Raw genomic sequence first — 24,250 nt, forward strand, 5'->3', positions numbered from 1 at the left:
TCCTCCAATCAGGAGCAGGTCCTACAGTTTATTGGTTGAACTGGAGGCAGCTGTGTAGAAGCTGTTTTCTCCTCTCCCAGCGCCATATTGTGGGAGAGCAGATGCACAGAATAAGTCTTAATTCCAGTAACTTAGTCTAGTCCGAGTTACTCCCAGTTGCTCCCCACACAACAGACAGAGAACTTGGCAAATTTGTGTCTTGGTCACCATTGTGTTTTGGTATCCCATGTGGTTCCTGGCAATTTCCAAATGTTAAAAAAAACATATACTATATGTACATAAATATAATGTTATTTCTTTTTATTTATTAGAGAGGTGCCTAATGAAAAATGCTCTGTCAAATTTTAAAATGAATCGCAGTATAATTTCAAAGAACAAAGTGAAACAAATGAAAGACCTGTGGCCCCACTACCCTGAGCTCGCCTCACCTTGCTGCCTACTTTTGACAGCTCCAGATCAGGAGCTGCCTGAAGCCATGCTCCCTGTGCCAGCCTACACAATCTGGGTCTTTGTTTTCTGATTGGTTGGCACCAGAAAGTATTCCCATCAGAACTGAAGTTTGCCATTGAATACCAATTTTATAAAAGTGTTGCTCAGTCCTACTATTTCCCTTTAGCTTCTTGGTGTCCAGCGTTGCAGCATTCTTCCTCGGATGCTGTGTAGAGCCCCGGCGCTGGACTTGGAACAAGGAGGTGAGCTCCATGATGAGCAACACCTGCAGGAAGGCTGGGCCGCTGGTGTCTGAGGAGTGGTAGTGGATTCACTGGGCCTCTGACTCAGGTTCATCCATCCTTGCCTGGTGAGTCTTTTTGAACTCTTTGTGCATATCATGTGATGGCCCCGAACATGGGTCAGGGACACTCAGGCCTTCAGGAGCCAGATGGAAGGAAGAATAAATTGTGTATTACATTGTATGCTACAAATTAAATAGTGTATTTTATATTATAAATTATTTTTGTTACATATCATAAATTGTATGTTGTTATAAGTATACTTTAAAATGTATATGTGCTCAGAGGTATCACATATAGTTCCAGAAGGAATGAACCTGCGTGGCTGAATGCTGATGCCAGGATGGGTGAACCACCAGGTGGGCGATGAAGACGCCCAGCCACTGTGTTAATTTCCAGGTTTTTTTGGTATTATTTTCTGGATTTAGAGTTCTACTTAGTGGATAGGAACTGAGAAATGGATCTGGTCATCCAGAAAGGAAGTTTCTGCTCGCAGGCTTTGACTCCTGTTTTTCCTGATTTGCTAAGATGGTTTATCTCAGTGTGCCTTGAAGGTTCTCCAGCACAGCAGTGATAGCATTGACTGGGAAACCCAAGTAGACAGTTGTGTGTGTGTCATCGCCCACTGAACTCTGATTCTCCTCTGTGATACCCAGTGTTTCCCTAATTTTGTGAAAATTCCTGAGGAATGTATTCTGTTATATTATCTTTATGAATGTAATTATATGAGGAAACACATAATGTAAAAATGTATGTATCCCAGTCATATTATTACATTAATTGGGACTATGGGGCTCAACAGAGGCAACTAGATCAGAGAATGGCTCTAGAATTTTAAGAAGTAAGCATCAATTGCTGAGGATATTTGTTGCACTTAGGAAACTAAGGTCCTGGATACCTCAGTACAGGTTATTTTTACTTCCAGATTAGATGTTGAAATGCTGGAATTATTTTAACTATGACATTCTTAGAGCGTTTTTAGTTCTGAGTGGGCAGGGACTGTTGTTTCTGCACAGTATGCAGAAAGGTGGCCATATAATTGGTTCTAAAACTTGGGTTGACAAAATGCAGTCCCTCTTTGTCCCTCTGTTTCACAACACAAAAACTTTCAAAATATTTAGGTATTGTGCTTTGTGCTTTGGTTCTTACAGAATGTGGTGAATTAAGTCTCTGTTCCTACTGGTCAGCAGTAACTAGTGTTGACCTTGAAGAGTCATTCCTCCGGCTTCATTTCGCTTGGGATTGCTATTGTGGTGACTCCTCCCCATCCTCCAGGTCTCAGCTCAAGGGCTGGCTCTGAGGAGGCCACCTGTGACCCCAGTAAGTTTACTCTGCACACCTTTGTCCATCAAATTCCTACTGGCTTTATAGGAGTTGATGATCAGTGTGTGTGGTTGCTATGTTTTGTAACATTTATTTGTTTAAAATGAGGAGTGGGGGTGAAAAAGAGATACTTTCAGATCCTCCATCTGCTGATTCACTCCCCAAAGGCCAGCAACAGCTGCGGATGGGCCAGGCTGAAGCCAGAAGCCTGGAGCTAGGAACCTTGGTCCTCAAGTACTGGAGCCATCATATATCATCTCTCGGGTATATTAGCACAAAACCTGGATCAGAAGTGGAGTGGCCAGGACTCAACTAGGCACTCCACTATGGGATATGCATATCCCAAGCAGCTGTTGAACCTGCTGAGCCAAAATACTCATTGCTATGTGTGTATTTGAGAAACTGCCTTAATTGTATTTTATTTGAAAGGCATCATCCACAGACGCGCATGCACACACACACACACACACACACACACAGAGAGAGAGAGAGAGAGAGAGAGAATACTCTTTGTATATTCACTGCCAAAATGTCCACAACAGCAGGAGCAGGACCAGGCCCAGCAGGCCAGAACTCAGAGTTTCCCATGTGATGGCAGGAACCCAAGCACTGCTGCCTCCCAGGGTGCACATAAGCAAGCTGCTGGAATCCACAAGGGAGCTGGGACTGCAACCAAAGCACCCCCCCATTAGGTTGGGAGCATCCCCAGACAAATCTTACTTCTGGGCCATATGACCCCCCCATATCAATGTTGAATACCCAACAAAAGGATGAATGAATGAATGAGTGAATGAATGGCAAAGGGTTAGGAAGACAGGCACATGGAATTTGCTGTTTCCCAGGGCTTTGCAGCATGAGTGAGAAGGGCTTTTTGCCTCTCCTTATATCCTGCTTGGGAGCTCACCAGGGAAACTCAACTCTGAGTGCTTCTGCAGCCTTGCTTTTGCTTTGCAGAGTCTTGTAGAACAAAGCCTTCATGGCCCTTGCTTTACTTGTTTCTTTACCAAAGTGGATTTTGTAAGACTTGTATTTCAGCTTTGCAAAACAGTGTTGCCAGGACTGTTCACCTGGAGAGGCCAAGCATCCTCTTTCAAGAAACTGACATGTTTTGTCTACTATTGCTCCAGAAAGGATAGGGCTGGGCCCCAGGTGGGATCTATGCAGACATCCTGGGGAAGCTCAGGAGGGTTCCAGTCATTGGACATGGGGGCCAGGCCTGTCAAGGAGCCGGCCTCCCACAGGTGGTGAGCTAAGGGTGCAAGTCCCAGTGGCCCCCAGGTGAGGAGGGAGGGACCAAGAGACTACAGCTCCTGGCTGTCCGGCCTGTAAGTGCCCACAGTCCTTGGTTGGCCACTTTTTTGGAGACAAACCCACACGGGAGCGTGTCTGTGAGAGAGCTGCAGCTTGGCTTGGGTGTGTGTGTGTGTGTGTGTGTGTGTGTGTGTGTGCTCCCATGGGAACCTTTGCATGTGTGCGGCCAGGCTGGGACACGGCTCCTCTACCCCATTCCTGATTCTTTGAAACTTTCTTCAAGCTCCAGGCACATCGCTGTGGCTGCTGGAGAGGAGGTGTCCACTGGCCTGAGCTGGGCGTGAGGTTTCCCCGTAGCACTTGACCCCCAGGCCCCATGGCAACTGCAGAGACTCCCACTCCTGGGGTACACAGTGTGGGTGAACATGAGCGGTGAGTGCGTGCTGGGCACGGGGAGGGTCCTGGAGCACCTGGGCAGGTGTGGCTCTGTCAGGCCCAAGCCTCACCTTTCAGGGTTGCCCGGTTTTCTGCTTGGGCACCAACACCATGGGCCATCTGGAGTTGGGACTCTGAGGGCAGGAATGTGGCAACTCTTGCCAGTTCCTGCAGTTCCTTCTCTGAGCAAAAAGTAGCAGAGATACAGGCTGAGTGCCCCATGTGTCGGTGCAGCACGCGGGCAGGTGCAATAGGCACCTGGGCTGTGCTGGCTGGCACAGGTGCTTCTCTGCCGCACTTGATCTTGTGGCGGTTATGATGATTAGGAAAGTGGGTTCTTTACAGACCCCAGGGAGGTGACATTTCTCATGATGGCATGCCCCTGCGGGAACAGTTGGAACCATGCACAGGAGAAAATAGTGACTGCTAACTAACCAGCCAGGGGGTCACGGCTGTGCTGGGTGAGTGAGGAGTCCTCGGCCAACCCACACAGCACCTGGAGGCAGAAGTGCTTTGTTCATCACCATGTTACTTCACTGCTTTCTCTCACTGAGTTACAGCCACTGTTATCTCTGATTTGTCATTTGTCTTTGTGAACCCTCCCACCTCTCCATGATATGGTCGTCTTGGAATTCATTTTGGAAATGAAGGGCAGGTCTACCTCTCTGGGTTCCCCCTTGGTGAATGTCACAGGTAGTCACTTTTTCACAGTGGGGCTTTTGCTCCGTACACGTTATTCTCATTTTCACATGCAGAAGTTGGGGCTCAGAGAGGCTGAGTGACTTGCCCCTGGTGACACAGCATGATGCTGCCTGTGTTGCATAATCAGGGAGTGAGTCCTTGTGAGCAGAGAAGTGAGACTGGTGGGGCAGAATGAGTCCCAAGGCACCAGCAGGAGTGTCCTCATGAGACCTCTCTAAATCTGACCTTATGCAGCTTCCTCCTCTGCCCCATCCATGCTGGCCTCTCAGTTCCGTGACGGTGCCAAGTTCTCTTCCACCTCGGGGCACTTACATTGCTTTTCTTTCTTGATTGTTTCTGTCCTTGAACTTCTGCCATGAAACTGAGGAACAGACCACATTTCCCGGTGGTTGAGAGTTTGGTAGCTGGGGGAGATGTTCGTGGAAGGATGAGTTTCCAAGCCTCATGTTCCTCTTCTGTTAAAATGGAATCCTCTCTGAAGATTATCTATTTTATCATCTTAAAAAGGTAAGTTTTGGTTTGCTGATCTAGTATATTTTTTATTTCATTGATTTATGTTCTGATCCATTTTATTTCTCATCTCATGCTTGTTTGGGGTTTTGTTTTTTCTTGTTTATCTAAATTTTTGAGATGTATCACTTGATTTTGAATTTTAGGCATTTCTCATTTTAAATATGACTACTGTATGCTATAAACTTCCCTCTTAATGTTTTTGCTGTAATCAACAGTGTTTCACATGTTTTGTTTTACTTTTCATTTATTTCAAGATAGGTTTTATTTGCTTTTTAATTTCTTCAGTGATCACTCATCATTCAGTAGCATCTAGTTAAATTTCCAAATATTTATGAGTGTTCAATTTTTATTCTTATAGTTTATTTCTAGTTACCTGATAGGATTTCAGTCTTTTCAGATTTGCTGAGGATTGATTCGTGGACCCATATATAATATATCCAAAAAAAAGTTGAGTGTGCTGAATGTAGCTTTTAGGTTAAATGTCCTATAAATTTCTGTCAAGTCATTGACTTGATGTAAGATTTTAGCTTTGACACATGTCATTATTTATATTGTATTTGGATGATCTGTCCATTGATGAGAGTGCATTGTTCAACTTACTCCCTATTGTTGTATAGGAATGTCTCTCCCTTTCGGTCTAATGGTATTTTCTGTGTATATCTTGGTGGTCTTGTGTTGGTTGCTTATATATTAATGATTGTTATATCTTCTGCTGAATAAAATTTAATCAATGCAATGTCCTTTTTGTCTCTTTTTATAATTTTTGATTTCAAGTTTTTTATTTGTTATCAAGATAGCCAGTTCTCCTCGTTTTTATTTTCTGTTTGTGTGGAATATCTTTTTCTAGCCCTCCACTTTCAGTCTATGTGTGTTCTTGTGAAGTGAATTTCTTATAGATATTATATAGTGGGGCCTTTTGTATTTATTTCAAACTTTTATTCTTGAGATTTTTTCCACTTTTTTAAAAATTTAAGTTATATAAATTTCGTGCATTTCATAAATGCAAATTTAAAGAGATAGTATTTTTTCCCAGCCGCACTCTAACCCTTCTTCCTCCTCTATCTCTATTCCCTTTCTTATTTGTTTAGTAAGATTTATTTTTAGTTAACTTTAAATGCATAAGATTAAGCATATACTTATTAGAGCTCAGCAAATGGTATGAAATAAATAAAACTGCTTCTCAACAGTTGAGACAAAGCCTGTTCAAACCATAGCATTTCAATGTCATTTTTATTTTTATAGATTACCATTTTTTACTGTTATTATAAATATTTTGCTCAAAACATTTTATCTAAGGTACACAAAGTTCATAAATTTCTTTTTTAAAAATTTTTTTATTTGAAAGGTAGAGCTATAGACAGTGAGAGAGAGAGAGAGAGAGAGAGACAGAGAGAAAGGTCTTCCTTCCATTGGTTCACTCCCCAAATGGCCGCACTGACAGGTGCTGCGCTGATCCGAAGCCAGGAGCCAGGTGCTCCTTCCTGGTCTCCCATGTGCGTGCTGGAGCCCAAGCACTTGGGCCATCCTCCATTGCCTTCTCGGGCCACAGCATAGAGCTGAACTGGAAGAGGTGCAACCAGGATTAGAACCTGGCGCTCCTATTGGATGCTGGTGTCCCAGGCAGAGGATTAACCAAGTGAGCCACGGTGCTGGCCCCACACTTCATAAATTTCATTAATATAAATTTATGAACATAGTGATTATTTTCTACCCTATCAGTACTCCCACCTTTCTTCCTCCTCCCTCTCCTATTCGCATTCTCATTTTTTGTGAAGATCTATTTTCTTTTCTTTTTAAATATTTATTATTTGTCTATATGAAAGGGTTACGCAGAGAGAGAAGGAGAGGTAGAGAGTCTTTCCTCTGCTGGTTCACTCTCCAGTTTGCTGCAACTGCTGGAGCTGTGCCAATCTGGAGCCAGGACCAGGAGCTTGTTCTGGGTCTCTCAACAGGTGCAGGCACCCAAGGACTCAGGCCATCTTCTACAACTTTCCCAGGCCATAGCAGAGAGCTGGATTAGAAGAGGAACAGCCAGGACTTGAACCGGCCCCAGTATGGGATGATGGCACTGCAGGTGGCAGCTTTACCTGCTATGCCATGGCACCGGCCCATAAGATCTATTTTCAATTAACTTTATGCACATATGATTACCTCTATAGTAAGTAAAGAGTTCAAGGCATAGTATGAAAAAAGAAAACCTGTTCCTCAGCAGTTGAGATAATGGCTGTTCAAAGTAATCACATCGTAAATTGGCAGTTTAACTTCTGTGGATTACATTATAGATACACTATTAATTATTAACAGAAATTTGCGGAGAACATATTGTATTTGTCCTTTTGAGACTGGCTTATTTTGCTAAGTATAATGTTTTCCGGTTGTAACCACGTTGCTTCAAATGACAGGATTTCTTTTTCTTCTTTAGGACTGTGTAGTATTCTGTGGTGTACATATTGCAAAATTTCATTATCTTTTTTCAGTTAAAGCACATCTGGGTTGATTCCACATCTTAGCCATTGTGAATTCACCTGTAGTAAACATGGGGGTACATATCAGTCTTTCATAGGCTGATTTCATTACCCTTGGGTAAATTCCCCATAATGAGATGGCTGGGTCATATTGTAAATCTATATTCAGGTTTCTGAAGAATGTCCATACCATCTTCCACAGTGGCTGTATCCGTTTACATTCCCACCAACAGTGGATTAGGGTACCTTTTTCCACACATCCTCACCAGCAATTAGTTGTTTGTTGATATCTATATGAAAACCATTCTAATGGAGGTGAGGTGAGAACTTACCGTGGTTTTGGGTGGCGTTTCCCTGAGGTTAGTGATCCTGAGCATTTTTGCATGTGTCTGTTGGATTTCCTCTTTGGAAAAATGTCTGTTTATCTCCTTCACTTATTTCTTAACTAGATTGTTTTGTTGTTGAGTTTCTTGAGCTCTTTATATATCTAGTATTAATCCTTTATCAATTGCATAGTTTGCAAACAATTTCTTCCATTCTGTTGGTTGGCTGTTCACTTTGCTGAGTGTTTTTTACAGTGCAGAATCTTCTCAATTTTATGTAATCCTATTTGTAAATGCTGTCTTTGATTGCCAGTGCTCTGGTGTTTTTTCCAAGAAGTTTTTGCCTATGATAGTGTCTTGCCGGTTTTCCTGAATGTTCTGTAATAAATTGATGGTATTTGGTTGTCGATTTAAATCTTTAATCCATGTTGAGTGGATTTGTGTGTAAGCTGTAAGGTAGAGGTCTTGCTTCATACTTCTGCATGTGGAGATCCAGTTTACCCAGCACTATTTGTTAAAGAGACTTTCCTTGCTCTGGGCATTGATTTTAGCTCCTTTGTCAAAGACAGGGTGGTTGTAGAAGCATGGGTTGATATTTGGAGTTTCTGTTCTGCTCCATTGGTCTATCCATCTGTTTGTGCCAGTACCAGGCTGTACAACTCTCCTATAATATGCCTTGGAATCAGATATTGTGATGCCTCTGGCTTTGTTTTTGTTGTTCATATTGCTTTAGCATTTTGGGGTCTCCTGTGTTTCCAAATAAATTTAAGCATCTCTTTTCTAGATCTGTGTTCTGATTGATATCACATTGAACCTATTAATTGCTTTTGGTAGTGTGGGCATTTTGATGATAATGATTCTTCCAATCTACCAACATGGACGATTTGTCCATTTTTGTTTCTTTATTTCTTCCTTTATTGTTTTGTAATCCTCATGTTAGATTTAGTTGCTGTCCTTGGTTAAATTTATTCCAAGGTATTTAATTTTTCTGTAGCTGTTGTGAATGGGATTGAGCTTAGAAGTTCTTTCTCAGCCTTGGCATTGTCTGGGTATACAGAGGCTATTAATTTCCGGTTTTTTAAATATTTTGTTACTTTACCAAACTCTCTTATGAGTTCCAGTAGTTTCTTATTGGAGTCTTTTGGATGCACTAAATACAGAATCATGTCATCTGCAAGTAGGGATAATTTGACTTCCTCCTTCCTAATTTTATCCTTTTAATTTATTTTTCTTTTCTGTTGGCTCTGGTAAAACTCGCAGGACTGTATTGATTAGCAATGATGAAAGTGTGCATCCTTGTCTGGTTCTGCATCTTAGTGGGAGTGCATCTAACTTTTCCATACAGTAGGATGCTTGTCCTGGGTTTGTCATAAATTGCCTTGATTGTGGTGAGGAATGTTCCTTCTGTACCCAGTTTGCTTAGAATTTTCATCATGAAACGGTGTTGTATTTTGTTAAATGGTTTCTCTGCACTGAGATAATCATATAGTTTTTATTCTGCAGTTTGTTAATGTGGTGTATCACATTGTTTGATTTGTGAAAGTTGAACCATCCCTGCATTCGAGGGATAAATCCTTCTTGGTCTGGGTGAAGGATCTTTCTGATCTATTGTTGTTTTTGATTAGGTAGCATTTGCTGAGGATTTTTGTGTGTATATTCAACAGTGAAATTGTTCTGTAATTCTCTTTCTCTGTTGTATGTTTTTCTGATTTAGGAATTGAATCATGCTGGATTCATAGAAGGAGTTTTGGAGGATTCCCACCAATGAATTTGTTTTGAATAGCTTGAGAAGAATTGTGGAGTTAGTTCTCCTTTAAATGTCTGATAGAATTGAGCAGTGAAGTCATCCAGTCCTTGGCTTTTATTTATTGGGAAGGTCTTACTGATTCACTTTCCTTCTTGGTTAATGGTCTGTTTAGGTTTTCTGTTTCATCATGGCTCAATTTAGGTAAGTTGCATGTATCCAGGAATTTATCCATTTCTTCTAGGTCTTCCAATTTGTTGGCATACAGTTTCTTGTCATCATTTCTGATGATTCCTTTTATTTCTATGGTATATGTTGTTGTGCTACCTTTTTCATCTCTAATTTTATTGAATTGGGTATTCTCCCTTTTTGTTTAGTTGGCCTGATGGTATATTTTTTTTCCAAAAAAGCAGCTTTTTTTTACTGATCTTTTGTATTGTGTTTTGTATTTCAATTTTGTTAATATCTTCACTAATTTTAATTATTTCTGTTGTCCTACTAATTTTTGGTTCATTTCCTGTATTTTTCTAGATCCTTGAGAGCTGTTGATAGCTCACTTATTTGGTGCCTTTCCAATACCTTGATCTAGGCACCAATTGGTATAAACTTTCCTCCTAACACTTCTTTTACTTTATCCCATAAGCTTTGATATTTTCTATTGCCATTTCATTCGTTTTACAGAAATTTTTTGATTTATCTTTTGATTTCTTTTATGATCCACTATTCACTCAGAGCATTTTGTTCAGTCTCCACATGTTAATATGTGTTCTGGAGATTCCTGAGTTTTTGATTTCCAGTTTCACCCCATTGTGGTCAGAGAAGATGCATGGTATGATTTTGATTTTTCTGAATTTCCTGAGACATGCTTTATGGCCTATTCTGTGCCCTATTCTAGAGAAAGCTCCATGCCCTGGTAAGAAGAATGTGTATTCTGCAACTGTAGGATGAAAATTTCTGTAGATATCTATTAGGCGCATCTGTTCTATATGTCAATGAACTCTGTTGTTTCTTTGCTAATTTTCCATCTGGTTGGTCTGTCCATTGCTGAACATGGGGTATTGAACGTTCCCATTTGTATTATGTTGGAGTGCATTACTCCCTTTAGGTCCATTACCATTTATTTTAGGTAGTCAGATGCCCTGTAATTATTGGGTGCATATATCTTGACTATAGTCACATCTGTTGAATTAATCCCTCAGTGTCCTTCTTTGTCTCTTTTAACAGTTTGTGTGTTAAAGTCTATTTTTTCTGATATTAGGTTGGTTACACCAGCTTTTTATTTTTTTGGTTTCTGTTAGTGTGGAATAATTTTTTCCATCATTTCACTTTCAGTCTGTGCAAATCCTTGTAGGTGACATTTGTTTGTTGTAGGCACAAATAGATGGGTCTTGTTTTCAACCCATTAAGCTAGTCTGTGTGTTAACTGGAGAGTTGAGACCATTTATATTCCAGGTGACTGTTGATAGTGACTTGACCCTACCATTTTCCCACAAATATTCCTGGTTTTCCTGTGGATTTCCTTTGTTGTTTTATTGGGGAATTGCCTTCACCTTCTTTCATAGTGCTGACCATGTTTGTATATTTGTGTGTGTAGTGCTTCCTTAAGTAAGCACTTCCTTTTGTAAGGCTGGATGAATGATGTCAAATTCTTTCAGTTTCTTTGTTGTGGAAGGTTTTCATTTCCCCTTCATTGATAAATGAGTGCTTTGTGGGGTACAGTATTCTGGGTTGACCTTTTTTTTTTTTTCTCTTAAGACTTGGGATATATTGTGCCATTCTCTACTAGCCTGTGGGGTTTCTGATGAGAAGTCAGCTGTGAGTCTAATTGGAGATCCTCTGAGAGTTATCTGGCATTTCTCTTATGCACATTTTAGAATCTTTGTTTCACAGTGGAGATTTTTTTTTTTTTTTTTTTTTGACAGGCAGAGTGGACAGTGAGAGAGAGAGAGACAGAGAGAAAGGTCTTCCTTTGCCGTTGGTTCACCCTCCAATGGCCGCCGCGGCCGGCGCGCTGCGGCCGGCGCACCGCGCTGATCCGATGGCAGGAGCCAGGAGCCAGGTGCTTTTCCTGGTCTCCCATGGGGTGCAGGACCCAAGCACCTGGGCCATCCTCCACTGCACTCCCTGGCCACAGCAGAGGGCTGGCCTGGAAGAGGGGCAACCGGGACAGAATCCGGCGCCCCGACCGGGACTAGAACCCGGTGTGCCGGCGCCGCTAGGCGGAGGATTAGCCTAGTGAGCCGCGGCGCCGGCCCACAGTGGAGATTTTGACTACAATGTGCTGTAGTGAGGATCTTTTCTGCTCATGTCTATTAGGAGACCTGTGTGCTTCCTGTAGTTGGATGTCCCTTTCATTCTCCAAATTAAGGAAGTTTAGTGTAATTACTTCACTAAAAAGGCCTTCTCAGAAATCCATTCTGTCTTTCTCAGAAACGCCTAAGACCTGTATGTTTGGTCATTTGATATTTTCCCATAAATCTCCAAGACTGTTTTTAAGTTTTCTGATTTCTTCTTCTTCATTTTTTTTTTGGTTTCACTGTAAAATTTCCAGAAAATTGTCTTCTAAGTTAGATACTCTTTCTTCTGACTCACTGAGTTTGTTTCTAAGATATTCCACCACGTACTTTATTTGAGCTATTGAGTTCTTGATTTCTAACATTTAATTTCATTTCTATTTAAAATTTCAATTTCATGGAAAAATTTTTCATTCATGTCATGTATGGATTTCTTTAATTCGTGGATTTACTTCTGATGATTTCTAAGTAACCTACAATCAGTTTTTCGAATTCCCTAACCAGCATTGCATCAATCTCTTCATGTTCGCATTCTAATAAGGAATTGTTTTTGTTTCCTAAATTCCTCTTTTTTCTTTTGTTTGATTATATAGTTTCTGGTGCTTGGTCTTCTATGCCGATATCTTTCTTATGCTTCATCAATTCTATTGTTAACGGTCTCCACTGCATTTTTGTTTGTTCTGTTGCATTTTTCATTTCATTGAGATTTCTCTTTAAGATCTCAATTTCATGGGACAAATTTTCTTTCATGTCCAATATGGATTTCAGTAGTTCATGCATTTGCTTCTGATTACTTCTATGTATTTTACGATCAATTTTTTGAATTCCATTTCTTCAATTCTTCTATCTCATCATCTTCACAATCTAGTATTGAAGTTTCATTGTTTTTTTAAGATTTATTTATCATTTATTTGAAAGTATTACACAGAGAGAGAAGAAGAGGCAGAGAAAGAGAGAGAGAGATAGAGAGAAGTCTTCCATCAGCTTGCCACTACCCAGTTGGCCACAATGGCCGTTGTATACCAATCTGCAGCCAGGAGCCAGGAGCTTATGGAGATCTCCCATGTGGGTGCTGAGGTCCAAGGACTTTGACTGTATTACACTACTTTTCCAGGCCAGAGCAGAGCGCTGGATTGGAAATCGTTCAGCCAGAACTTGAAGTAGTACCCATATGGTATGTTGGCACGGCACATGGCGGCTTTACCAACTATGCCACAGTTCAGGCTCCAAAGTGTCTTGTTCTTTTGGGGGCATCATATTGTCTTTCTATTCTTGTTTCTTGAATTGGTGTATTTATTGTTTGGCATTTGTGGAGATAATTGTTGGTTTTCTCTTTGTCTCTCTCTCTCTCTCTCTTTTTTTTTTTTTTTTTTTGCTGTGGCAACTTTTATCTTTGGACTATGACTGTGTAGATAAGTGGAAGGTTTTCTTAGTGAATATCTAGAGGCTTGTAGTGGGGGTGGCCAGAGAGCTCTGTTCAGTTCTCCAGGGATAAGGGAATGCCCCAGGTGACACACCCAGGTTTGTTGTGGCAAATCAATCTCTCTCTCTCTCTCTCTCTCTCTCTCTCTCTCATCAAAAGGGAATTTATTCTGTGCAGCTGAGCTCCTCTCCTCAATGGAGACCCAGGCTAGAGTGCTAGCCCAAGTTTGTATTATATTTATCCGCTCTGTCCCAAGGTCCACACAAAGGATCTGTGCATTCCTCAGTGAAAGATCAGTTTCCCTAGCAGTATCTCTCACCAGGTAACCAGGAAACCCTGAGCATATGGAGTCTCCCACTGTAACTGCTCAAAGTCCTAGCCACACCGTGAGTCTTCCCACAAACCCTCAGTTTTTTCCCGTGTCCAAATACAGACACTTCACACAGTCACAAGCTATCGGCCCCCTGTTAGTTCTCCCCACCAGAATCAGGAGTCTCCACTTGGCTGGTTGCTGGGCAGAGATACGAGCTGGTGCACCTGTGATGTATCTCTGAAATGGCACCCTTCTACTGGCATGTTACAGGACGCTGTTGTAAACTGATTTGGGAGAGAGAAACGTGTCCACCCCATTCTTTTTCTTTTTATCATCTAGTTTGGCTAGTACAGTGTCTCCCATGGGGCTCCAAGCCTGGTTCGCTCTAGACTCTTTCTGCAGCTTTTTTGCCTCTTCTTGGTCTGCTGTGGTCTTGTCTCACTTCACTTTCCAGTGCTGGTCCATAGGCTGTTGGCTGGGTAGGCTAGAGTCCTGAGCGATGTGCATCCATGCCTGCCACGTAGGTCCACCCTGTCTCTCTAATTTCGGTAGAGTTTCCTCTGCCATTGACTCACTAATTCTATCCTTAGATTACACTCTCTCCACATTTTTAAACTATCATCTCCTGGGCTAGAAGCGAAGAGTTAAGCTCACTCCCTACTCTGCCATATTTGGACCTCCTACGAGTTCTAATAATCTCTGAGGAGAGTCTTTTGGATCCTTTATATACGGTTTTTACTTCAGGTTTTCATCATGAAAGGGTGTTGTATGCTATGAAATGCTTTTCCTGCTATTAATGAGATAATCATATCATTTTTGTTCTTCACTTTGTTAATGTGGTGTATCACATTGATTGGTGAATGCTAATAATTGCTGTGTACCAGGGATAATACCCACTTTGTCCGGATGAATGATCATTTCTTATATGTCGTTGGATTCAATTGGCTAGTATTTTGATGATGATTTTTATGTGTGCTTATCAGGGACATATGTGTGTAATTTCTCTCTTGTATCCTTTTCTGATTTAGGAATTAAGGTGATGCTGTCATCATGGAAGGAGTTTGGAAGGCTTCCCTCTCTTTCAGTTGTTTTGAATAGCTTGAGATTGGAGTTAGTTCTTCTTTAAATGTCTGATAGAATTCAGCAGTAAAACTGTCCAATCCTAGGTTTTTCTTTGTTGGGAGTGTCTTTATTACTGAATCAATTTGTGTCTTGTTTATTGATCTGTTAGGTTTTTCTGTGTCTTGGGTCAATTTTGGTGGGTTGTGTGTGTCCAGGAATGTTTTTCTTCTAGGTTTCCTGATGTGTTGGGCTACAGCTCTTTGTAGTAATTACTGATGAGAAGTCAGCTGTAAGTCTAATTGAAGATACTCTGAAAGTAATCTGACATTTCCCTTTATGCATATCTTTGAATCTTTTCTCTATGTTTTACTGTGGAGCATTTGACTACAATATGTCATGGTGATGGTCTTTTCTGGTCATGTATATTAAGAGTGCTGTGTGTTTCTAGTACTTGGACATACTTACTTTCTCCAAATTCGGGAAGTTTTCTGTAATTATTTCACTAAAAGGCCTTCTAATCCATTCTCTCTTTCCATGCCTTCAGTAACCCCTAAGACCCTATATTGTGTCATTTGGTAGTATCCCATACATCTCCAACCCTATTTTTCACTTTTCTAATTTGTTCTTCTTCATTTTTTTGTTTGACTGTTAATTTTCCAGAGATCTGCCTCATGAAATCTGTTGTTAACCCTCAGTGGGTGCTGTTCTCATCTGTGGTTCTGTGGCTCTGCATGATTGCCACAAAGGGTCTGGCAGTGTTCAGTGTGAGCACAGATCCTGCTGCAGTGACCCACCCCAGGCAGCCAGGGTGCTGAGCTTGTGGAGCTACCCAAGTATTTTCCCAGAAACCAGCTACACCGTGCACCCTCTCCTGCATGCCTGGGTTCCCACAGTCTCAGTACCAGGGCTCCCACAGACACAGGGTGCAGAAGACCCACTCCACTGCACTAACCTGTTCTGTCCTTGGAGAGGCTGAGAACTTCTGAGAGCCAGCTGCCTATGTATGCTCCACTTAGGCAGTTTGAGCTCCAGAGCCTGCGTTATGTTGAGAGGCTAAGGGCTCATGATAGTCATAGGTGCATTTGCAGCCCCCTGTCAGTCTTTCCACCCAGACTGAAAGTCGGTGGGGAACACAGACTTTTCCCTGTGGTGAAATCCCTGGTCATACATGTCCATAAGAGCTGCTGGCCACAGCACTGCTTGTTTCACAATCATGCCTTCTCCCCGCCAGTTTATGGACACTTAGAAGAGTCCCTGCAGCTAGTGATGATGTCTGAATGGCTCCTTCTCCCTGCCTGTTGCTGGGCAACACCTGGGCTGTTGCTACTTGAGACAAGATGGCGCCTTTTCCCTGACTGTTGCTGGGAGTCTGCATTAAAGCTGCTGCAGCTACTAGCATATCCAAAATGGTGCCTGCCCTCTCTGAGCTGGTTGTTGGGGGCTGTTGTGAGAGGATGGGGAGAAATTGTCTCTCTTTTCTGCTGGGTTAGGGGATACCCATTACCCTCAGGGTCCAATTCACACCCCAAGACAGTGTATTCTGCTAGGCTCTCTCTGCAGCTATTTCAGCAGTGGCATGGGCCACTGCAGTCTGATCTCACCGTGGTCTTCAGAGCCGGCACTTTTTCCAGCTCTTGTCTGCTGGGACTTGTGTTGTATCAGTGCTTGTTGCTGGGCATCTGCAGCTTCCACACAGATCCACAGCATCTCTCCTCCTCTTACAGAATCTCCAGTCTCCCCTGAGAATGCACTTTCTTGCCTTTTTTTCTATTTTATCCTAGCCTATAGCAGTCCTCCATTTCCCTATTCCTCCATGTTGGAATCCCCTCTGAGGACTATTTATTTTGTTTACCTTCTCAAAATGAATTTTTGATTTCTTGATCTTTTTTTAATTTCATTTATTCATGCTGTGACATAGATTATTTCTCACCTCCTTCTGCTTAAAGGTTGTGATCTTATTTTTCTAAGTTTTTGAGATGCATCATTAGATCTTTAATTTGAAACATTTCTCTTTTTTAATATAATCACTATATGCTATAATCTTACCTCTTAATAATGCTTTTGCTGTAACTCACAGGAGTTAATATGTTGTGTTTTCATTTTCATTTATTTCAAGAAAGATTTTATTTCCTTTTAAATTTCTTCAGTGTCCCATTGTTCATTCAGGAGCATCTTGTTTAATTTCCATATATTTTTTGAGTATTCTCTTTTTGTTCGTTTATTTCTAGTTACTTGATAGGATTTCAGTCTTTTCAAATTAAATGAGAGTTGATTTGTGGCCTAATTTTTGGTATACCCTGAAAAAATGTTCAATGTGGTGAATAGAATGTAGCTTTTGGTCCGTTAGGTCATTTGTTTGATGTTATGTTTCAACTCTGATGTGTATTTACTTATTTTCTATCTAGATGATCTGTCCATTGATGAGAGTGCATTGTTGAAGTCACCCACTTTTATTGTCTAGGAGTGTCTCTCTTTCTTTAGGTCTAATAGTATTTTCTGTATATAACCGGTGGTCTTGTATTCAGTGCATAAATATTTATGATTGTTATGTCTTCTTTTGGAATCAAAAGTTTTATCAGAATACAATGTCAATTTTATCTCTTTTTACAAATTTCTATAGAAAGCATACTATGATATGCTTCATTGATGATATCCAATTTCTATATTAAAGACCTTGACAAATGTACCCTTGGTTTAAACTGATTCTTTTTTAAAAGATTTATTTATTTATTTGAAAGGCTGAGGTACAGAGAGACAGAGGCAGATGCAGAAGTGGGGGTGCAGAGAGAGAGAGAGAGAGGTCTTCCACCTTTTTTGGGTTCAGGGGCCCAAGGCCTTGGACCATCTTCTGCTTTCCCAGTCCGTAGCAGAGAGCTGGATTGAAAGTGGAGCAGCCGGGACTCGAACCTGTGCCCCATATACATGCCGGCACTGCAGGTGGTGGCTTCATCCACTATTCCACAGCGCTGGCCCCTAAACTGATTCTTGACAATAATTTGTGAACTGAAAAAATATCAACCATGCAACCACTGGTAAATTTTCACCAAAATCATTCACATGACCAGTGAACAGGACTAAAACAGTAGTCTTATTGCACAGTGCATATGGGCAATCTTAGAATTCTCCCATTAGTATCTATGTAGTTTCAGATTCTTTTTGGGGTTGCCAGGTAAAAATATATTAGTAATAGAAGTTACCTTTACAGAATCATATCATCTGTAGTATTTTAATGCATATTTTACAAGCTTTATAATGAGTTTTTATAATTAAATATGCATTGGGGGTTCATAATAAATGATTTGGGGTAGCTGTTGCTAACTGATGTGACCCCCAATACGCATGTGTTGAAACGTAATACTCAATGTGTTGTTATTTAAGAGCAGGGGTGCTGGGAGGTGACTGGATCATGAGGGCAGATCTTCTGAGAATGCTATCACTGCCTTTATTTTTTTAAAAAAATTTTATTTACTTATTTGAGAAGCAGAGTTAAAGACAGAGAGAGGAAGGGCCAGAGAGAAAAGACTTCCATCTTCTGGTTCACTCCCCAGTCGGCCACAATGGCCAGAGCTGAGCCAATCAGAAACCAGGAACCAGTGTATTCCAGGTCTCCCACATGGAAACAGGGATCCAAGGGCTTGGGCCATCTTCCACTGGCACTGGTTTCCCATGCTGCTGCAGAGAGCTGGATCAGAAGTGGAGCCTCTGGTACTCAAACCCGTGCCAATGTAGGATGCCAGGCCTGAAGGCGGCTTTACCCACTATGCCACAGCACCCTTTTAAGAATGGCTTGATGGAGCAGCTTGTTTACCCCTTTGCTATTCTGCCACATGAAGGCACACAGACATTAGCCAGCAAAGCTTCACTAGACACTGAGCCCCTAACACTGTGATCTTGGACTTACCACCCTCCAAAAGAGAGTAATATATTCCTGCTGTTTATAAATTTCCGAGTGTAATGTGTTTACTTACAGTAACCCAAATAGACTAAGATGTAGTAACTAATCAGAAAAGTTTAGAAATGGGTGGGCATGATGCATAGCAGGTTAATGTGACATTTGGGTTGTCAGCATCCTGCATAAGTTGCCTGTTGTAAGTCCTAGCTCCCCCATGTCCAATTCAATTTCATGGTAATTCCCCTGGGAGGCAACAAACAATGGCCCAAGTGCGTAGTTCCTGCCACCTACATTGGAGACTGAGATGTGATTCCTGGCTCCTGGCTTCTTCCTGGCCCAATCCTGGCTGTTGGGGGCATTTGAGGAGTAAGTCAGCAGGTAGAAGATCTCTCTTTGTGTCTCTGTCACTCTTCCTGGCAAATGAATACATAAGCCTTATGAAAAACATTGATGACATGACTTTGGTAAATGCTTCATCAAGTAAGAAGTTTAAGAACATGGGTCTGGCACTGTGGTATCACATATGAGCTCTGGTTCAAATGCTGTCTGTTCTACCTCTGATACAGCTCCCTGCTAATGCCTCTAGGATAGTAGCAGAGGATAGCCCAAGTGCTTGGGCCTCTGCACCCTTGTGGGTGACCTAGAATAAGCTCTTGGCTCCTGGTTTCATTGTGGATGAACCCTGGCTGTTGTGGCCATTTGTGGAGTGAAGTGAGTAGATGGAAAATCTCTTTTCCTCTCTCTCTCCTTCTCTCTGTAAGTAACTGTGCCTTCCAAGAAAATAAAGTAAATCTTTAAAAAAAAAAAAAAAGTAAAAGGCTGGCGCCACAGCTCAATAGGCTAATCCTCCGCCTTGCGGCGCCGGCACACCGGGTTCTAGTCCTGGTCAGGGCGCCAGATTCTGTCCCAGTTGCCCCTCTTCCAGGCCAGCTCTCTGCTGTGGCCCGGGAATGCAGTGGAGGATGGCCTAAGTCCTTGGGCCCTGCACCCCATGGGAGACCAGGATAAGTACCTGGCTCCTGCCATCGGGTCAGCGCGGTGCCCTGGGTGCAGCACTCCGGCTGCAGCGGCCATTGGAGGGTGAACCAACGGCAAAAAAGGAAGACCTTTCTGTCTCTCTCTCTCTCACTGTCCATTCTGCCTGTCAAAAAAAAAAAAAAAAAAAAGAAGTAAAAAAGAAAAAAAAAAAGAGAAACCCTAATTTAGTGGGAAATAAGCAAACAGGCATAAACAGCTGAACGGAAAATGACCATTTTACCCAATAGCATAAATTTTAATGTAATCACAGATCATTAAAACTATGCTAGTGTAATGTTCTTCATTATTTTTAAATTATGTTTGAAATAATTTTTCATGAATTTCATAGGTGCTGTTCCAGGAAGACAACCACATTCCTCTTTTGCTCTTCCTCTCCCTCCCTTGTCTCTCTTCTTTTCATTATTTTTTGCAAGATATAATTTTAATTCACTTTATTATTCATAATCTTAATTCACCACTAACCATAGTATTCAACAAGGAAAAGTAGGAAGACCACAATTCCACAAGAGCAGTATAATTGTCCTTTTTTTTAATAATTATTTTTTTTGACAGGCAGAGTGGACAGTGAGAGATAGAGGCAGAGAGAAAGGTCATCCTTTTACTGTTGGTTCACCCCACCTTGTCTCCCCATAAGGGTGACAGAGGCCGAAACAATCGACCCACCCTCAAACAGCCATTCCTCAGGCCTCTAAAAGGGAGCTGGATCAGAATTGGAGCAGCCAGGGCAGGCAATGGTCCGTTCAATGGATGCCTGCGCTGCTGGTGGCCCTACCCACTACACCACAGCACTGGCACCTGGCTTCACTGTTTTTGACCATACTTGTAAGAACAGTCTTCTGAGAAGTGCACGGCTGCCCCATCTCAGTTGATTTTTATAAATGATGAGAGATATGGATCTAATTCCATTCTTCTACACGAATACATCGAGCTTTGCCAGCACTATTTGTTGAAGAGATTATCCTTACATCAATGAATGGTCTGACCCCTTTTTGTCAAAAATCAGGTGGCTATATATATTTACATTAACTTTGGGATTCTCTGTTTCACTCCATCGGTCTATGTCTCAGTTTTTTTTTTTTTTTAAGTATCAGTGTGATGTGATGTTAATACAGTTTTTTAGTATGCTTTGAAGTCAGGTATTGTGATGTCTCCAGCTTGATTTTTATTTCCTCAGGTTCACCTTAGCGGTTCTGGATCTTCTGTGGTTCTGTATGAATTTGAGGGTTGTTTTTTTAAATTCTGTAGAGAATGTCATTGGTATTCTGTAGATTTCTTTCCATGAGATAGACATTTTAATGATACAAATTCTTCCAATCCACAAAAAAAGGAATACCTTTCCAGTTTTGTGTCCTTGATGGTTTCTTTGGTCAGCGTTTGATGATTTTCATTATAGAGATCTTTCACTTATTTGATTACATTTATTCCTCAATAGTCTAATTTTTGTGGTTATTGTAAATTGGATTTTTGTTGCTTTCTTTGTCAGTGAGGCCATCATTAATATGTAAAAAGCAGCTTTTTCAAATGTTTACTTGTACTTCTAAAGTTTTCTGAATTGGATTATCAGTTGAAGCAGCATTTTGCTGGAATGTTTGTGTTCTTCCAGGAGCAACATCATGTCATCTGCAAACATTAATTATTTGACTTGTTCTTTTCCAGTTTTAGTGCCTGTTATTTTGTTCTCCTCTGTAATTGCTCTTGTGAAAATGTATAGTACTGTATTCAGTTAGAGTGGTGAGAGTGGACGTCCTTGTGTTGTTACAGATTTTGACAAAATGCGTTCATCTTCTCCTCATTCAGTATAATATTGGCTGATTCTTTGTCAAATATCACATTTATGTTTTTGAGGCATGTTCCTTCTATGCCTAATTTGTGGAGGTTTTTTTTTGTGCCATGAAACACAATGCATCATATCAAATGCTTTCTCTGGATCTAATGAGAGTATGGTTTCTATTCTTTCATTATGTTGATTAATTTATGATATTTATTGTTTTGCAAATATGGAACCACCCTTGCATTTCTAGGATCAATTCCAATTGATAGTTATGTATCAGCTTTTTGATGTTTTCAATTGTTTATTTTGTACTCTGTTGAGAATCTTTTTTTCTGTGTTCTTCAAGGATATAGGCCTGTAGTATTCTTTCCATTTTGTGTCTTTGTTTGTTTTTGGCATCAAAGGGATGTTGGCCTCCTAAAAAGTGTTTGACAGTGTTCCATCCTGTTCAGTGTTTTCAAATAGTCTGAAGATTGTTGGAGTTTGTCTTTAAATGTTTTGTAGAATTGGATAGTAAAGCCATCAAGTCATGGGCTTTTTATTGATGGAAGAATTTTGCTTACTGCTACAATGCCATTACTTTTTATGAGTCTGCTAGATTATCCGTATCTTCTGGATTAAATTTGGTAAGTTATTTGTATTGAAAAAACTTCTCCATTTTTCTGCTTTTTCCAGTTTATTAGCATATAGTATTGAATGGCAGTTTCTTTTGAAGCCTTGTATTTCAGTAGTGTTGATTATACTGTCTGATTTTTCATCTAATCTTACTTATTTGAGGTTTTGAGGTTTTTTTCTCTTTTTTTCTTTGTCAGTCTTGTTAGAGGCTTATTTAGTTTTTAAAAATTTTATGTGAGGTAAACAAATTTCATGTACTTGCCATATACATATTCAGGAACGTATTGATTCTTCACACCCAACGCTTCCTCTAACCCATGCTTCCATACTTCTTCCTCTTCCCTCTCCTGTTTCCACTGTTAATTTTTTTTTATCTTTTATTTAATGAATATAAATTTCCAAAGTACGACTCATGGGTTACAATGGCTTCCCCCCCCATACCGTCCCTCCCACCCACAACCCTCCCCTTTCCCACACCCTCTCCCCTTCCATTCACATCAAGATTCATTTTCGATTATCTTAATATACAGAAGATCAGCCCTAAAGGCACTCGGATCTGGCTGAAAAGCCCATGAGAGTATTTCAGGCATGGAAAGCCAAGACACTCTGGCAAAAAGATCTCTGTGAGTGAGATCCCAGTGGAAAGAACAGGTCTTCAAAGAGGGAGGTGCCTTTCTCTGAAGGGAGGAGAGAACCTCCACTTTGACTATGACTGTGTCTAAACAAGATAAGAGTCGGAGAACTCAAGGGGCTTCCATAGCCTTGGAAACTCATGACTGGTGCATAGGGAGATTACTGATGCCATAAACAGGAGTGTCAATTTGTAAAGTCAACAACAGGAGTCACTGTGCACTTACTCCTCATGTAGGATCTCTGTCCTTAATGTGCTGTACACTGAGGCTTAATGCTATAACGAGTACTCAAACAGTATATTTCACTTTGTGTTTCTATGGGGGTGCAAACGATTGAAATCTTTACTTAATGTACACTAAACTGATCTTCTGTAAAAAAAAAAAAAAAAGAAAAAGAAATTATCAATTCCCAACTTGACTCTCACTGGGATTAAACATGACAATAGGTCTGATCTGATTTCATCATCATTTAAAAAAAAATCATCTATTATTTTTCACTTTATGTTTCTGTGTGGGAGCAAACTGTTGAAATCCTTACTTAAGGTATACTAAGCTGATCCACTGTTAATTTTAATAGAAAAATATTTTCAGGTAACTTTATACTCAAAATAGTCACTATTCACTAAGTAAAAAGTTCAACAAATAGTATGAAGAAAATAAATTGTTTCTCAAAGTGAGACAAGGCTTGTAAAAAAAAGCATCATATCTCAAAATACTCATTTTATTCCTACACATTATTACCTGTTAAATACTCTCTTAGTCACCGCAGATCAGGGACAACATGTGGTATTTGTCTTTTGGGGACTAGCTTATTTCACTAAGTATAATGTTTTCTAGTTATATCCATTTTGTTGCAAAAGACTTCATTGCATTTTTTCCTGCTGAATAGTATTCCATAGTGTATATATACCATAGTTACTTTTTTCAAGATTCATTTTTCTGAGAGGCAGAGTTGAGAGAGGGAGAGACAGAGAACGAGAGATCTTCCATCTGAGAATGAGAGGTCTTCCTTCTGGTTCACTCTAAATGGATGCAATGGCTAGAACTGGGCTGATGCAAAGCCAGGAGCCAGGAGCTTCTTTTGGGTCTCCCACGCAGGTGCAAGGGCCCAAGGACTTGGGCCATCTTCCACTGTTTTCCTAGGCCTTCATCAGGGAGGATCCAGGCTTCGAACAGGAACACCTATGGGATGCTGGTGCAGCAAGTAGGAGGCTTAACCCACTTTGTGCTGGCCTCCATAATTTCTTTATCTAATCATCATTTGATAGACATCTGGATTGATTCCATATCTTAGCTGTTGTGAATTGAGCAGCCATAAACGTGGGTACAGATAACTCTTTCATCTGCTGATTTCAATTTGTTTAGGTAAATTCCCATGAGTGGCATTGCTGGTTCATATGATTCATCTATTTTCAGCCTTTTGAGGTGTCTCCATACTGTCTTCCACAATGGCTTCACCAGATGACATTCCCAGTGGATTAGGGTACTGCATTATTATTATTATGTTATTTATATTAATAATATTAATATATTATTATAATTATATTAATAATTGACAGGAAGAGTTACAGACAGTGAGAGTGAGAGTCAGAGAGAAAGTGTTCATCCAATGGTTCACCCCCCAAATGGCCACAATTGCCAGAGCTGCACCGATCCAAATCCAGGAGCCAGGTGCCTCTTCCTGGTCTCCCATAAGGGTGCAGAGGCCCAAGCACTTGGGCCA

The 24,250-nt window shown here is 40.8% G+C and overlaps 1 protein-coding gene across 5 annotated transcripts in view; it reads left to right on the forward strand.

Annotated features, from left to right (window-relative positions):
- Window positions 1-24,250, forward strand: part of LOC149120375 (uncharacterized) — a 114,930-nt gene that overhangs the window by 6,801 nt on the left and 83,879 nt on the right. For all 5 annotated transcript variants that reach the window (XM_089322000.1, XM_089322002.1, XM_089322005.1 and 2 more), the window contains exons 2-4: window positions 617-799; window positions 1,883-2,051; window positions 3,589-4,949. The gene's annotated coding sequence lies outside the window, so the exon portion shown is untranslated. The remainder of the gene's footprint in view (window positions 1-616; window positions 800-1,882; window positions 2,052-3,588; window positions 4,950-24,250) is intronic.

Source organism: Oryctolagus cuniculus, chromosome 19 (genome assembly GCF_051225735.1).
Source record: "Oryctolagus cuniculus isolate XC-2025 breed Fujian yellow rabbit chromosome 19, ASM5122573v1, whole genome shotgun sequence".
NCBI classification, from domain to species: Eukaryota; Metazoa; Chordata; class Mammalia; order Lagomorpha; family Leporidae; genus Oryctolagus; species Oryctolagus cuniculus.